Source organism: Eleutherodactylus coqui, chromosome 3 (genome assembly GCF_035609145.1).
Source record: "Eleutherodactylus coqui strain aEleCoq1 chromosome 3, aEleCoq1.hap1, whole genome shotgun sequence".
Lineage (NCBI taxonomy): Eukaryota > Metazoa > Chordata > Amphibia > Anura > Eleutherodactylidae > Eleutherodactylus > Eleutherodactylus coqui.
In genome coordinates, this window is record NC_089839.1 from 279,461,483 (window position 1) to 279,475,002 (window position 13,520).

The following is a 13,520-nucleotide window of genomic DNA, read 5'->3' on the forward strand; positions in this document are numbered from 1 at the left end:
TGAAAAGGTGTGCATGCATCTCCTGTACTTTTGCCCCCTGGGTGGCTGATGATAACCACTGCATGGGGCCTAGACTTGCAGCCTTGGTGAAGGAGTTGCCAATTTGAAGACCCCAATGGCTCTTCAGAAAGGCAAGTAATAACTTTAGGGATGGGATGGGGCCTTCTCTCTGGCTTTTCAAGGAGGACAAATAAAGATGGTCGAATTACTTCAGCATCTACCTGATGTATATTGTGCATAGTATGCATTGGTAGTCTAAGACGCTACATGCGCCTCTGGCTGGCCAGAACTGTTTATGTGGACAGCATTGGTCAATCAAAGCAGGTGTAGTGTAGACAATGCATACTAATTAGAGATGAGCGAACGTGTCCGTTACGGACACATCCGCACCCGGACACCGGCTTTGCCGAACACTGCAGTGTTCGCGCGTAAAGGTCCGGGTGCCGCCGGGGGGCGGGGAGATGCGCGGCGGCGCGGGCGGCAGTAGCGGGGAACAGGGGGGAGCCCTCTCTCTCTCCCTCTCCCCCCCACTCCCCGCCGCACCCCCCCCGCGCTGCCACGGCGGCCCCCGAACTTTTTCGCCCGAACACTGAAGTGTTCGCAAAGTTCGGTGTTCGGGCGAAAAAGGGGCGGGGCCGAACGTGTTCGCTCATCTCTAATACTAATACATAATGCGCATCAGGTAGAGAAGCTGGTGCAGCCATCTCTGTTCGTCCAGGCCCAGAGGGTCGCTTTAAGCAAACATTGTGTTAACAAAAATCGGAAAATTAGACAAATGTTTCCAGCATGGATCTTGAGTCGTTGCCTGTGATTTGGCTTTTATTGCCTGTATGGAGGCGGAATATTGCCTTGATTTGAACAGTTTTCGCCTCTATATTTTTTGAGACATGGTCTTCATTCTTCACACTATCGTGTCGTTGTAATAAGACGTGCCGTGGCCTCTTCATATACAGTGTTTCAGCAGTCTGCATACTCCAGATTGTGTAACTAAGCACGTCGGCCGAGCATGTTTCCTGCGGCTTTCAGCTCTTCTGGCTTTAAAGACTAATTTATTATTAACCACCTCGTTTATTTCCAGGATTTATTATTTGCAGCCACAGAAAAAAAGCATCTGGCTCTATTTCAATAAACAATGCCTGTGTTCTGCTCCCTCTCGCTGTTGTATATTGAATATGTCTCTGAATATTACACCACCAGCTTGGATTCGGGGTAGTCTGCCAGCAGTATGCACAGCTGAAGTTTATTGAAATATGTTTTATGGAATATGAATATCACAAGAAAATGAATTAATGTTTAAAGGTGCTAGAAATGTAATAACTGTCTGCCTTAAAAAAAAAAAACAACTTGCATATAATGCTTTAGAAGCAACTCAAGAGTCTAGACTGTGAATACGGTAGCAGCTCTCTCTGCCTCTCTCAGGAGGAAACCCCAGCAAGTTAGCACCTCTCCTAACAAGCTATGACAGTTGGATATTCTGTAAAGTGAGGGCTTGCTTCTAGGCAATCCCACAAATCAATTGTTGGAAGACACTTTCCCTGTGTGCAAATGGGAGATTTCCCCTCGTCATTGTGACAGCATACACATGGAGGTTGTCCTCTGAACTCCTGTTGGGACAGGAAGCGGAAGCTTATAAAAGAACTTCCCCCACCAGTGTTTTCCTGTCCCTACAGGACAGTCCAAATGGATGAACCTCCATGTGTAGGAAGGAGACTTCTAGCAAGTCGCAGCCCGTCCGCCCAGGGGGGGTCTCCTCTCTTTTTGGGCTGGTGGGGACTGCGTGGGTGAGACTCCATATGCGGGGCTCTCACCCGGCAGGACAAGCGAGGCAGCCGGCTGGACAGTGGCCAGAGCGTGGCACTGTGTAGCGCCATGCCCGGCAGGCAGAAGGAGCTGTCCTGGAGCTAGTAAGCGCAGGGCTGGGAGCGGTCTCCATCTTCACAGCCTGGACCTCCCCAGGGGATGGCATCCCACCTTGGCCTCGCCGGTATCGTCATTGCGGCAGCGGCCTCGTAAGACTCGCCAGTGGCAGGAGCTGTCGTCTTCCTGGTCTTGCGCGACGGTCAGACGTTCCGAGCCTCGGCCCCAACCCGAGGGGGTTTGACTTAGCGCAAAGGTTTGAAAATGAGATACTGCAGATGCAAGGAAAGCTCTGCCACTGGGATGTCTGCCAGAAAGAATCTGAGACCTACAAACCATGAGTGGTCCAATGGGCTGATCAATGCACACTACCACCATGTCGCACACTAGAATATCTGCACTCCATCTCTCGCGGAACAGGAAAAAGTCTAACCCCATGTCCAGTCTCCATCAGCAATCCTTTCTACATTTACTAGAAGGACAAGGCTCACGACTCCGGATTCAGAGTCTAGGTTATGTAACAACCCCTCAGGGGGCAGATGAAGTAAGGAATACAGCAACCTTGTTCCATACAAGGACGAGATGTTTTCAGGTCTTGGTGTAAAAACCTGTGTTTCCGGTAAATGCGATTCTGAAACGCCTAATTCAAAAACACGGAGCATAGTCCTGTGTTTATCAAAGGACTTTAAAGATAGACTCCTATTTTCAGAGACAGATATATCAGTCTTTGAAAATATCCCCAGGGTGGATAAAACCATGTCTAAAATATCCAGGAAGTCTGCCTTACCTGTTTAGAGTGTCTCTCACTTACTGGAGCCCATGGGTAGTAAGTGGATAGTGTGATGCAGGAAGCTGGGGCTACAACCGCCCTAACAATTACATCTAACAGTCCACAGGTAGATGGCTCCGAGTGAGAGCTACCAACTAGAGCTCAGGAGATCCTCAGTTAGATTCCTGACACAAAGTGTTGTAAACCTGGGACTCCTCAACTTCTGCTTTCGTTGCATTTAGTGGAAACACTTCCCCATTAAAGGGTCAGCAAAAGAGTACTACTAACCTGAAATTCTACACAGACGTAGACAAATATGTACAGGAGAGGTAGCAGCATAACAGGTGCTTCCAAAGTATTTAAGAACAAGAACGTTATTGTTTCATCCTTTTAAAACGGGCAACGTTTCGACCTTTTACGGTCTTTCTCAAGCCGATAAGAAAATGAAACCGGGCAAGAGGTCCAGACAACTCATGCAATACTTGCAGTCGTGGCCACGTCTGTGGCTAGATCGATGTCCGTATGGCGGGATCAACTCATAGTAACATATGTAAGGCCGAATGAAGACAATGTCCATCTAGTTCAGCCTGTTTATCCTCCTATGTTGTTGATCCAGAGGAAGGCAAAAAACCCCGAGGCAGGAGCCAATTAGCCCTTTTGGGGGAAAATTCCTTCCCGACTCCCTAATGGCAATCAGACTAATCCCTGGCTCAACCTCTAATGGTTCCTACCCTCCTGTATACCCAGATTAACAATTAACCTAAGATTTATATCCTGTAATATCCTTCCCCTCCAGAAAGACATCAAGTCCCCTTTTAAACTCCTCGCTAAACTAATTGACCAAATAGCCACAAGGGAGGAAATTCTCTATCTTTTGCACATCATTGGCCACAGGGTTCGTAATAGTCGCCTCTATGGAATTAGACTGCTAGAAGAGTTATGGGTTAGGGCCCAGTATGGAGATAGCTCGTCAAAGAGTGTACTCTGCACCTTGCCGTTCCAAGGCCACCACATATTTGGCCAGGACTTAGAACGACTACTGGAGTAAGCAGCCGCTGAAAGCCAGCAGATACAGCGGCCTGAAGAGACCATACACCCCCAATCCCTCATCCAGAAGATACAAGGGGAAGGGGAAAACTGGATGATTGTCTTACCCTAAAGGAGGAAGGGGATGATTCCAGCCAAAAATCCCTGTAGTCCTTCCGCTCAACAAATGGACGGAAGTCTACCTTATTTTCATAGCGCATGAGAGAATATGACATCTAACGAGTGGGCGACTAATCGCAAACGGCATGGGTTGACTTCTCCTAGTTACTTCCAAGGAAATTTGTGGAAATCTCCCACCAGTCACCCTCCCTTCAACAGGCCTTAGGTTAGGAATTCAGATTCTGTTGGCACTAGGGGCTATCATTCCTGTTCCAGAGCAAAACTACCAAAAAAGGTTTTATTCCCTGCTGTTCTTGATAAAGAAATCAGACGGTTCTTATCAAACCACAATAAACTAAAAAAATAAATAAAAATGTTTTGCCCATTAAAGCAATGTGCCCCTGGATTAACGTAGACAGTGCCATGTCCAATATAGTTTAAAGTATGCATCTTAGCACATCTCTATGCATCCTAACTCTCTGAGATATATCTGAGGTTCACATTGCAAATAGAGGGTTCGGTCCACCACTTTCAGTTGTTTGCCCTTTTTGGATCTCCTCGGCCCCTCGCGGTTTCTCTAAAGTAGTTGTAGAGATGGGAAAACATTTGCACAGACTAGGTATAATCATTATTTTTTATCTAGTTGATTTCCTTATCGCAGAATCTAATCCGATTCCATAGTAGAGGAACACAATCCTTCATCCTTAGAAAATCTGGGTCAGAACTCAATTTTTCACTAAATCGAGTGGTCTCAAGGTCTCCTAAGGTCAGGCATTCCCTTGTTGGTGGATGTCTGTAGATAATATTACTAAAACTAGAAAGTGGAATCAAGATGATCAGTCATTATGACCATTGCCAGCTTCTACATGGGTATGATTCTCACTTTGGATGCTAGAGGTCCCGGGTTCAGATAAGTGGAAAACATGTCAACATCTTTTCAGATACTATAACTGCTGTATCACTTATTCATCACCAGGGATCCACCAGGAATTCTCCTCTTCAACAGATGGCAGCAGAGATACTATGGGCGGAACAACTAACACGGTCACTATCAGCTATTCATGTAAAAGCAGCAAACTACCTCCACAGGAGGAAAGTGGATCCCAGATATTGGACACAGCATTTGAACCTTTGAGGATGCACACCGTGGAATGGGGATTCCCACAAATAGGCTTATTCACTTCCAAGGGAAACACCTAATGTCCCCTATTCTTCTCAGGCCGTAGGCACAAACGCCCTCTCTCACATATGTGACTGGGACCTAGCTTACGCCTTTTTTCCCCTGCTTCTAATCTCTCTGGTGCCAAGAGGTCAGAGCTACTGTGATGATGATGGTTCCCTTTTGGTCCAAATGGCCCAGGTTACCACCGCTAAATTTCATTAGGGTTCCCATTCACCTACCGATGAGGACCCGGAGATTCAGTTTCAGGCTAACTGCCAGGATGCTGAGAGGGTAAAATTCTTAGAGCTAGGTCTATCTAATAAAGTCGTATCAACCCTCTGCGAAAGCCTCAAACCCTTGATTAGGAAAATCTACTCAAAAGTTTCAGGGAGATTTTCCAAGTGCAGGGGTCAGGATACCCAGGAATGTCCTCAGCCAGAGACCTCCAAAATCCTTAACTTTTTACAGGCAGGATTAGATAAGGGTTTAAGCCCAAATACTCTAAAAGTGCAGGTTGCGGCCTTGGGGGGCTTTCTTTGACTTTCCCAGGCAGAAGACAGATGGACCAGGAAATTCCTTGTGTCAAAAATGCCTCACATCCCTTCAGCGAAGTAGCGATCCTTCAGTGTGGCTGAAATCCGCGCCAGAAGATCGATCAGCGTTTCTTATTGTTTTCAGTGGGAAACGTCGCACTTGTGTGCACCTTGCCTGCCATGCAATGCTTTCACCGGCCCTATTGAAATCAATAGGCAATGCGTTCCAAGGGACCGCCCAAAAATGGCACCTGCCACAATTTTTTTCCCGCACCCGATGTGGTAAAATATTACTCTTCTATATGACCCCAATCAAAAGATATTCTCGGCTGCGTAAAAGTTGCCTAAATTGTCAAATTTTGGAAAAATGTTCGGTCCAGTCCAAACTGTCCAAACCAAACTTTTGACAGGGGCACAGGCTATCAACATATTAGTCCCAGAAAATCCCTTTTAATGTCTTTGTAATCAGCACCAGTTTTAGAGACGTTAGGGATGTGCCATTGAGCAAAAGAAGACATACCCACATGCAAACTTTTGGAGAGTTGCTCTGATAATTCCAGCAGATAATACTGCCACTTACAGCTCCCATTGTACCAATATATAGTACCCTAATAATCTTTAATAAATAATACTCCCTGAAAGATCCATGTAATACCACCGTACACCGCTAAATCATAGTAAGTGGTTTGTTTGCTCATGTGAACCCCTAGTAAAACCAGCCTGATCTGCAGTTGGTAAGTGACTTTTGTTCTTACAAAACGCCTCCGGCTGGTAGCCGCTTGTCTGCTTTCGGCTCAGACTCCGTCCCACTGTGGCGCCTCAAAACAGCAGTCACCTACACAATCTGAAGTGCGAAAAGATAAAATCGTAGCTCACGTAAAAGAGAATAGAAAATAAAAAGGTGCGTTTAGCCCACTGTGGTGTTGACGTACGCTTACCGCATATTTCAGCTTCGGTATTCCACAGACTTTTCCTGGCGCTCTTTACAGTAGCAATAAATAATGAACAACTCTGTTGAGCTCTTTGTATGAAACACCTACAGCACTCCAAGCCGATGTTCAGGCTCAACTACCCATTTACTCTACAATCATTATTTTACTGCGTCTTGTACAAGTACCAAGCGCTACGGAATTTCTCTACGTGCTTTGCTACCCATTACAGCAAACCTGACAGGCCTATAGACCCCATGCGGGGTTTATTACATTACTGGGGGGAAGTGAAATGGATATACTGTAGATGTTGAAGATATACTGTAAGGTGGAATATGTTGTATCTTCACGGTTATTGGCTGGGCTGCATCTGCCGACTCAATCCGCGGCATAATTGACATAAAATAGATCCACAAAAGTCAATCGTTGCTCAGCTCCATGTGCAACATGTAAATGCCCATCAATACTTGTGTAACCGCTTCATGAACTAATTAGCAAGTTGCACGCACAGTAGGCATTGAAATCCGCATTCGTCTATGCCGGCATTGATTTACGGCAGGATACATACAACGGGACAGGAATGGAGTTTCCAGATTTTTTTTATGTAAGATTTAATTAAATTTACTTCTATTGTGACCTTATGTATCATGGATTTCAATGTACTGTTAATTGAAATCGGCCATGTTTACTTTCCACTTAAAGTTCGCCATGCATGGCATTTTATAATGATTTCTCTGTACTTTTTGGTATGTTTCTATGGAGACGTGTATTAATGAATGTAGTATGAAAATAGAAGAAGGTACGAGCACAAAACTATTCTCCAATTCATTTATATAGTAGAGCAGCACAGTAACTCGCTGTTCTAGCACTGTTCCCTTGCTGGTTTTAGGTCTGACCATGGACAACATCTGCATGGAGGTTGTATGTTTTTCCAATGTTTGCGTAATTTCCACTAGTTACTTTGCTCTTCTCCCAAACTCCAAAAACATACGGGTAGGTTAATTTGGATATGAGATTGCCATCACTTACTGTGCTATTGAGGCTGACAATCTCTGTGCAGCACAGTGGAATAGGTATGTGTTGTATACATGCATTAAATAAACATGGAGGACTCATTCACATGGGCGTAAATGCAGATCGCTGAATCCCCATTGATTTGTATTGAGGCTTTCAGACCTACGTTTTTCATGCGCACGCGGAAAAAAAACACAGCATGTCCTGTTTTGGTCCGTATTACAAACCGAAATAGCCCAAATGCATACCACATGCTTATTAACTGCACATTTAAAATTAATGGGACCTGCTTGAGGGTTATTTTTTGCATGCCTAAAATATGCTAACAGGGCCAGATGTGCAGTGTTTTGGTCCATGAATCGTCCTGAGCCCGGTTGCCTTGTGTGCCCTCACGCATCCACGGGTCCCAATACCGCCAAACACCTGACAACTGATGACCCTTCAGCTTCTCACAGTCCAACAATTTGCCCCCCTCTCAAACTCTGTTAACTGGGCAAAATATCTTCGACTGCATCGTAGAGGCGTCTAGTGGTCAACAAGCTCTACACAAGCAGAAAAAGAGGTCACTACACACAAGGAGCCTCCAAGAGGGTGGAACTACTTTTAGGGCTTCAGGTGGCAAGACCATTCATCTAATCACAACTCTACTCATTTACATATCTGCCTGAGATGTAACTGCATGCCGAGTTTTGAAGCAGAACGCCAGCTGTGAAGCATCTGTGGGGGTGTGAGTGATGTTCAAGCTGGAAGGTAGAACATCCAACACCATTTGGTAGTGCATTCTAAAGTGAGACATGGAGCGACGTGAAGAAAAGAGCTTCCGTGCCTTTGAGGCTGAGAGGAGTGAAGGCAGATCAGGAACGAGCTGCTCGAGAGACGAGATATTTAAGTATGGAATCCAGTAAAAAGCTGACCACCAGCCAAAAATTTAAATTCCTATTTGCGCAAACTCTTTGGTTTGAGGGAACTCAACCCATGCGGCTGCCAATATTGCAATTAAATACTGTCGGCAAGCAATTATTTGATGTCCGTGTGAGCCTATGCTGGCGTTCCGCCTAGTTCCATGTCGCCCGTGCAACCGGAAATTCTTCAAGTGTTATGGCACCAGAGAAGGTGAGGTAATCCCTTAACATTGGGCCTAATACTCTTCAAGGTGAGACTGTAAATTCACCAGCTTAAAGTAGATTGAAGCATGCTAAGGACACGGAGTGTCCTCTTCCTCACATGGCTGCTCCTGAGTCACCAACGGTCTGTTTAGAAAAATTGTAGTGTGAATAGCCCCATTGACTGCTATGTCCATCTGAACAGGCTCTTACAATGACATGTAAAGATATCGGGACATAATGAACTTTAATAGACTTTAGAGACACTTTCTCATTATGTACCTTGCGTGAGTACAGATAATACTTGGTTGACGATGAAAGAAGCAGAAAACCGTATACCTGAAGGGTCTGACTACACAGGTTTTGTTGTCTGTTACCATGGAGACACATATCTCTGGTTAGGAGCTGTATGCAAAGTGATAGGAATTTTTTAATCAAACCTATTTACAAAATAGTTGGGATGTGGTCATAGACCTTAAAGAATGAAGCCATGTATATCCTAATTTAAGATATGCATGTGACCTATAAAGTTGTTTGGTTTGCTTGCCTACTTCATTTGCAATGTAAGCAACACCATTCTGTAAAATACAATCCTTCCAACATTGTACATACATCTGTTGCCACAAATCTTCTCCATTTATTGACCACCTGAAGAATTATGTTTAAATGCATAACTTCTGACACCACTATTTCTCATGTGACAAGTGCTGACTCATTAGTTGTTTCTCTTTGTGATAAATTGTTACATATAGAGAGCCCTGAATGTATTAATTAGTCATTATAGATGGATTACCTGATGAAAACCATCCCAGGGTCTTTAAAGATTTGGGTTTAGTACTTTATTTGTTTATGCAAACAAAGAGATGGAAGAACACCTCTACAGCGCCACCTATTGGAAGGCAGCATTCCTGCAAATCAATGTCTGACCCTTTATACAGGTCTTTATAACACTGATTGGAAATTGAAAACCAAAAGCCAGAAAACCATACCCATACATTGTTTCGGGGTTTTTGCCCCTCATCAGTAGGTTTCTGACTTGGCTAGTGAGAAGCATATGAAGTGGGTTGGGAAGGGTATCATCTCTTCTTAAGGAGAAAACCTAGAAGGTGTGAAAGGAGACACTTTGGAGGTGTGTGAGTAGACTGCTTCTCTGGGAAATATGCAAATAAGGAAGATGGAAAATACCTCTGCAGCGCCACTTACTGGACAGTAGCATTCCTGCAAGCCAGGTATTCTTCCATCTTCCTTATTTGCGTATTCCCCAAAGAAGCAAGCATGGCCTTGTAATTCTTCTATATAGGGCCTCAGGTGGCAAGACCATTCCTCCAATCATGCCACAACTCTAATCATTTGCATATGTGCAACTGCATGTTTTCAATAGGGCTGGCAAAGTATTGCATTGCGTGTGAGGTGCAGATAAGTGTGGTGCAAGGTTTCCCATTGAAAACAATGGGAAACCTTTGCCGATCCTCCGGCGCAGCAGACAGAAAAACACTTCCCATCCGTGGGAAAATTGCACATTGGCAATACAGTGGTGTCTGTTAAACTCGTCCCGATATCGTATTCGACAAAGTTGTCCTCCACCCACCTAAGTGTTCTACAAACTTTCCTGTTTGTATCTTTGTTCAGAAGCTCCTAACTTTGAGGCACCCAGTGTAACCTCCTGAGAATGGGACTCTGCTAATTAGAAAAGGCAACAATGTATGGTGGAGTGACCAACAAAATGAATGAAAGACTAAAGATCTTGAATGTTGAGAAGGCTAGAGATCTAAAGAAAAGACCATCTTTTGACGATATGTTGTTCAAGACTTTATGATGTGAGAGGAGGGTGAGGTTACACACAATATCAGGTGACCCACTCCGGACCAGGATCCCATCACACACTTCCTGTTTTGAGAACGTATTTGAAGAGTTCCATTGTACAAGCCCTTAGTTCCTAGTACTGTGGAATCTGCAGGGGTCGAAATTGTCCCAGACCTTTGTGCTAGATGCAGTCACCAGAGACTAGAATCCACAGGCTTACTAGTCCAGTAAAGAAGTTTGTGACCGCATCTCACGTGCAAAAGAAAATGTTTTTCCTCCAACATGGGAACATTTCAATGGTAATCGTCTTTGTTAGTGTTGAGCGAACCAAAACAGTAGAACTGTCTTTCGGGTCAAATGTTGCTAAAAATGTAGTTTAATGCAGACCCAAATCTTGGATGGCGCATATTGGCCAAGTTTCATTAAAATCCTTCCCTGTTCATTAACTTTGCCTTAGAAACAGCTCAAAAGTACTTAAATACAACCCTAAGTGACCTAAGCATGTTATTCAAAGCTTTTATGTCTCTTAAACACTGTTATACACCAGTTTTAGAGGTCTTGGTGAAATTCTAGTTTGGTTCATATTAATTTGGATTGAACCACACTTTTTGCCTAAATTTGGCGAACCGGCCAAACTGAACTTTTGAAAAAATTGTCCGTCTCTACTCTTCGTCAACACTGCATAATGGAGAAATAAAGATTTTTCTTTTGCACATGAGATGCTATCACAAACCTCTTTTAGAAAAGGTCTGCTCTTCATCTACAACTAGCGCCATTCTAGTCCATGGGTTGTTTCTGGATATTGCAGCTCATTTCTTTCAAGTGAAGGAGGCTAAGCTGCACCACCGGAACCAGCCCAATGACAGGAGTAGCAGAGCTGGTGCTGCTTATGGGATAAAGCAGACCTAGTGTTCTAGTACCGGACACCCCTTTGGAATCTGCAGAAGGAATCCCAATGTATAACCATAAATAAGATCGAATCTGTGAAAGATCAAGCAGACTTTTAATATTACAAGGAAAGGAATACAAGAGAACGCAATGTTTTTCCTAGGGCAGGACCAGATGTCAGGACACGTTGCCTCCCTACGATTGATGATTGTATTCTTTTGTCCTCTATAACTCTAACATGTTTATTGCCTGGAAAACTGTAGCGGTCAGCATCCCTCCGAGGTACGAGTTGTAATAGATGCACTGGTGTGAACTGGACATTATGAGTCAATAATGCTTATACCCAGCAGCTTCCTTCGGGGTCATGAAACGCGTATTGTACACTATTATAAAGAAAAAACAATGTATGACTTGGAATGTGTGCAAGTAATTAGTGCAACCGTATTCACGTTCAGAGTATCCTTTACCTATGAGTTACATCGTGAACCCTTTATTGTTATCTTTTTATTTTTTAGGTAGGTTCGTTTGATATCCAAGTCACATTTCAAGGCTCTTGAACAATCATTTTTTGGTAAATAAAAATATTCGAACAGCTTGGCGTGGCATAAAATAAAGAGACAATACTCAACCCACTCAGGAAAGAGCTGAGCAGCTCAAGCTCCCCATATGTATGTCTAATGGAAGTTAGGTAAGCTGAGGAACCAGAGGCTGGCTGCAGCATCAGCATTCTGAATTTCTTCCATTGTGGTACCCAGCATGTGAGCGCTGATGCCAGAAGTTTAGACAGTGACGCTGCGGCCTCTGATTGACTGCAGCAGTCAGCTGACTTCCGCTGGACGTACATATTGGGAGCCAGAGCTGCTCAGCTGTTTTCCGGAGGGCTGAAAGGAGGTGAGTATCGTCAATTTTTCTCGCCCGTATCATTGGGAGGCACAGCAAGACCTTGGGTATAGCTTCTGGCACTAGGAGGCGACACTAATAATTAAAGTGTTAACTCCTTCTGCCTAACTATACCACTCCTGCAAACATTAGGCTAGCTCAGTTTTTAGCTTGGTGTCTGCAGGAGGTATACATGTTAGTGTTAGGTCTTCACAGAAGACGTCGGTTTGTGGGCCTTCCCCTGTCCTCCCAGGGAAGGGCAAACAGTGCTGTTACACCCGACCCAAAGAAGAAAAGGTGGCTCGATTATGCCTGTGCTCAATAGATCGCTGCCCGCCAGCCATAGTGTAACCCACCCTGCAGCAACTCCCATCCTCCGTGAAGGCGAATGCGGTGGGAAACACTGAAGACTGAGGCAGTGACGGAAGTTCGACATGGCCGCGGACGGATCTCTACAGATCTTCTAGAAGAGGCGTGGGTATACAGAGGTAAGTATATTCCTCTCCCACACTTCTTCCCCCTGGAGCGAGGCAAGCTGTTGGCAGGAAGAGAAGACTCCCCCCCTCCTCTTCATATCGGGAGGACTTCTCTGGAAGAGGCCCCGCACCTCCCTCCTGGTCAAAGATTATCTTTTCTCTCCCACTTTCTTCCTGATGGTCACAGCTCCTTTGGGGTCACCACAGCTGCGAGGATTCCGCCAGAGGTGGTGGTGGCGGCGAGGGCTGTGCTCCTTGGGCCATTACTCTAGGCCCCGGCTATTCGCTCTCACCAAGCCCAGCTTGTTTTTTGCTGCCTATATGGCAGCCTGTTTGGCACTGTTGATGGCCCCCGAGTCAGCAAGGGCCCCCATGGGCTTAGCGGGCAGCAGCGGCACAGTGAGCTCGAGTCCCCAGCTTCAATTTGCTTCCTGTAAGGCATTGTTAGTGCCCTCTGAGGCGGCAGGGGTCCCCATCAGCATTGCGGGCAGCAGCGGTGGCATCAGGTGCCATGGCTATAAATTTAGACCCTGGCTTTTCGGGCCTGCCTTTTTGCTCACCTTCAGGTAGTTAGGGCGAGGTGTTGCTGCAGGCCAGTGGACTCTGCGGGTGCAGTGGTGGCCCCCTTGGACAGTACTTGCTTGGAGGGAAGAATGCAAATTGAAGTCCCAGCTTGGGCCTGCTCTAGGCAACGCCCATGCTATGTGAGTGCAGGAACTTTAAAGGAGGGCCCTTGAAGCCAAGGTGATCAACTCGCCTCTCATCTTCTGGTGCTGCTGTGCAAGGCTCTCACCCCTCCTCGCTCTCCCCTTTGCCTGTTGTTCCATGTTTTCTCTGACACCTGTGAACTGCTGCAGCTGCATTGGAGAAGTGCTTTTACAATCCAGAAGCTCCAGCTGTGATCCGTGTGTCCTCTGGCATTGGGTAAGCTCTGCCTGAGGCAACTTCCACTGCGCTGTAC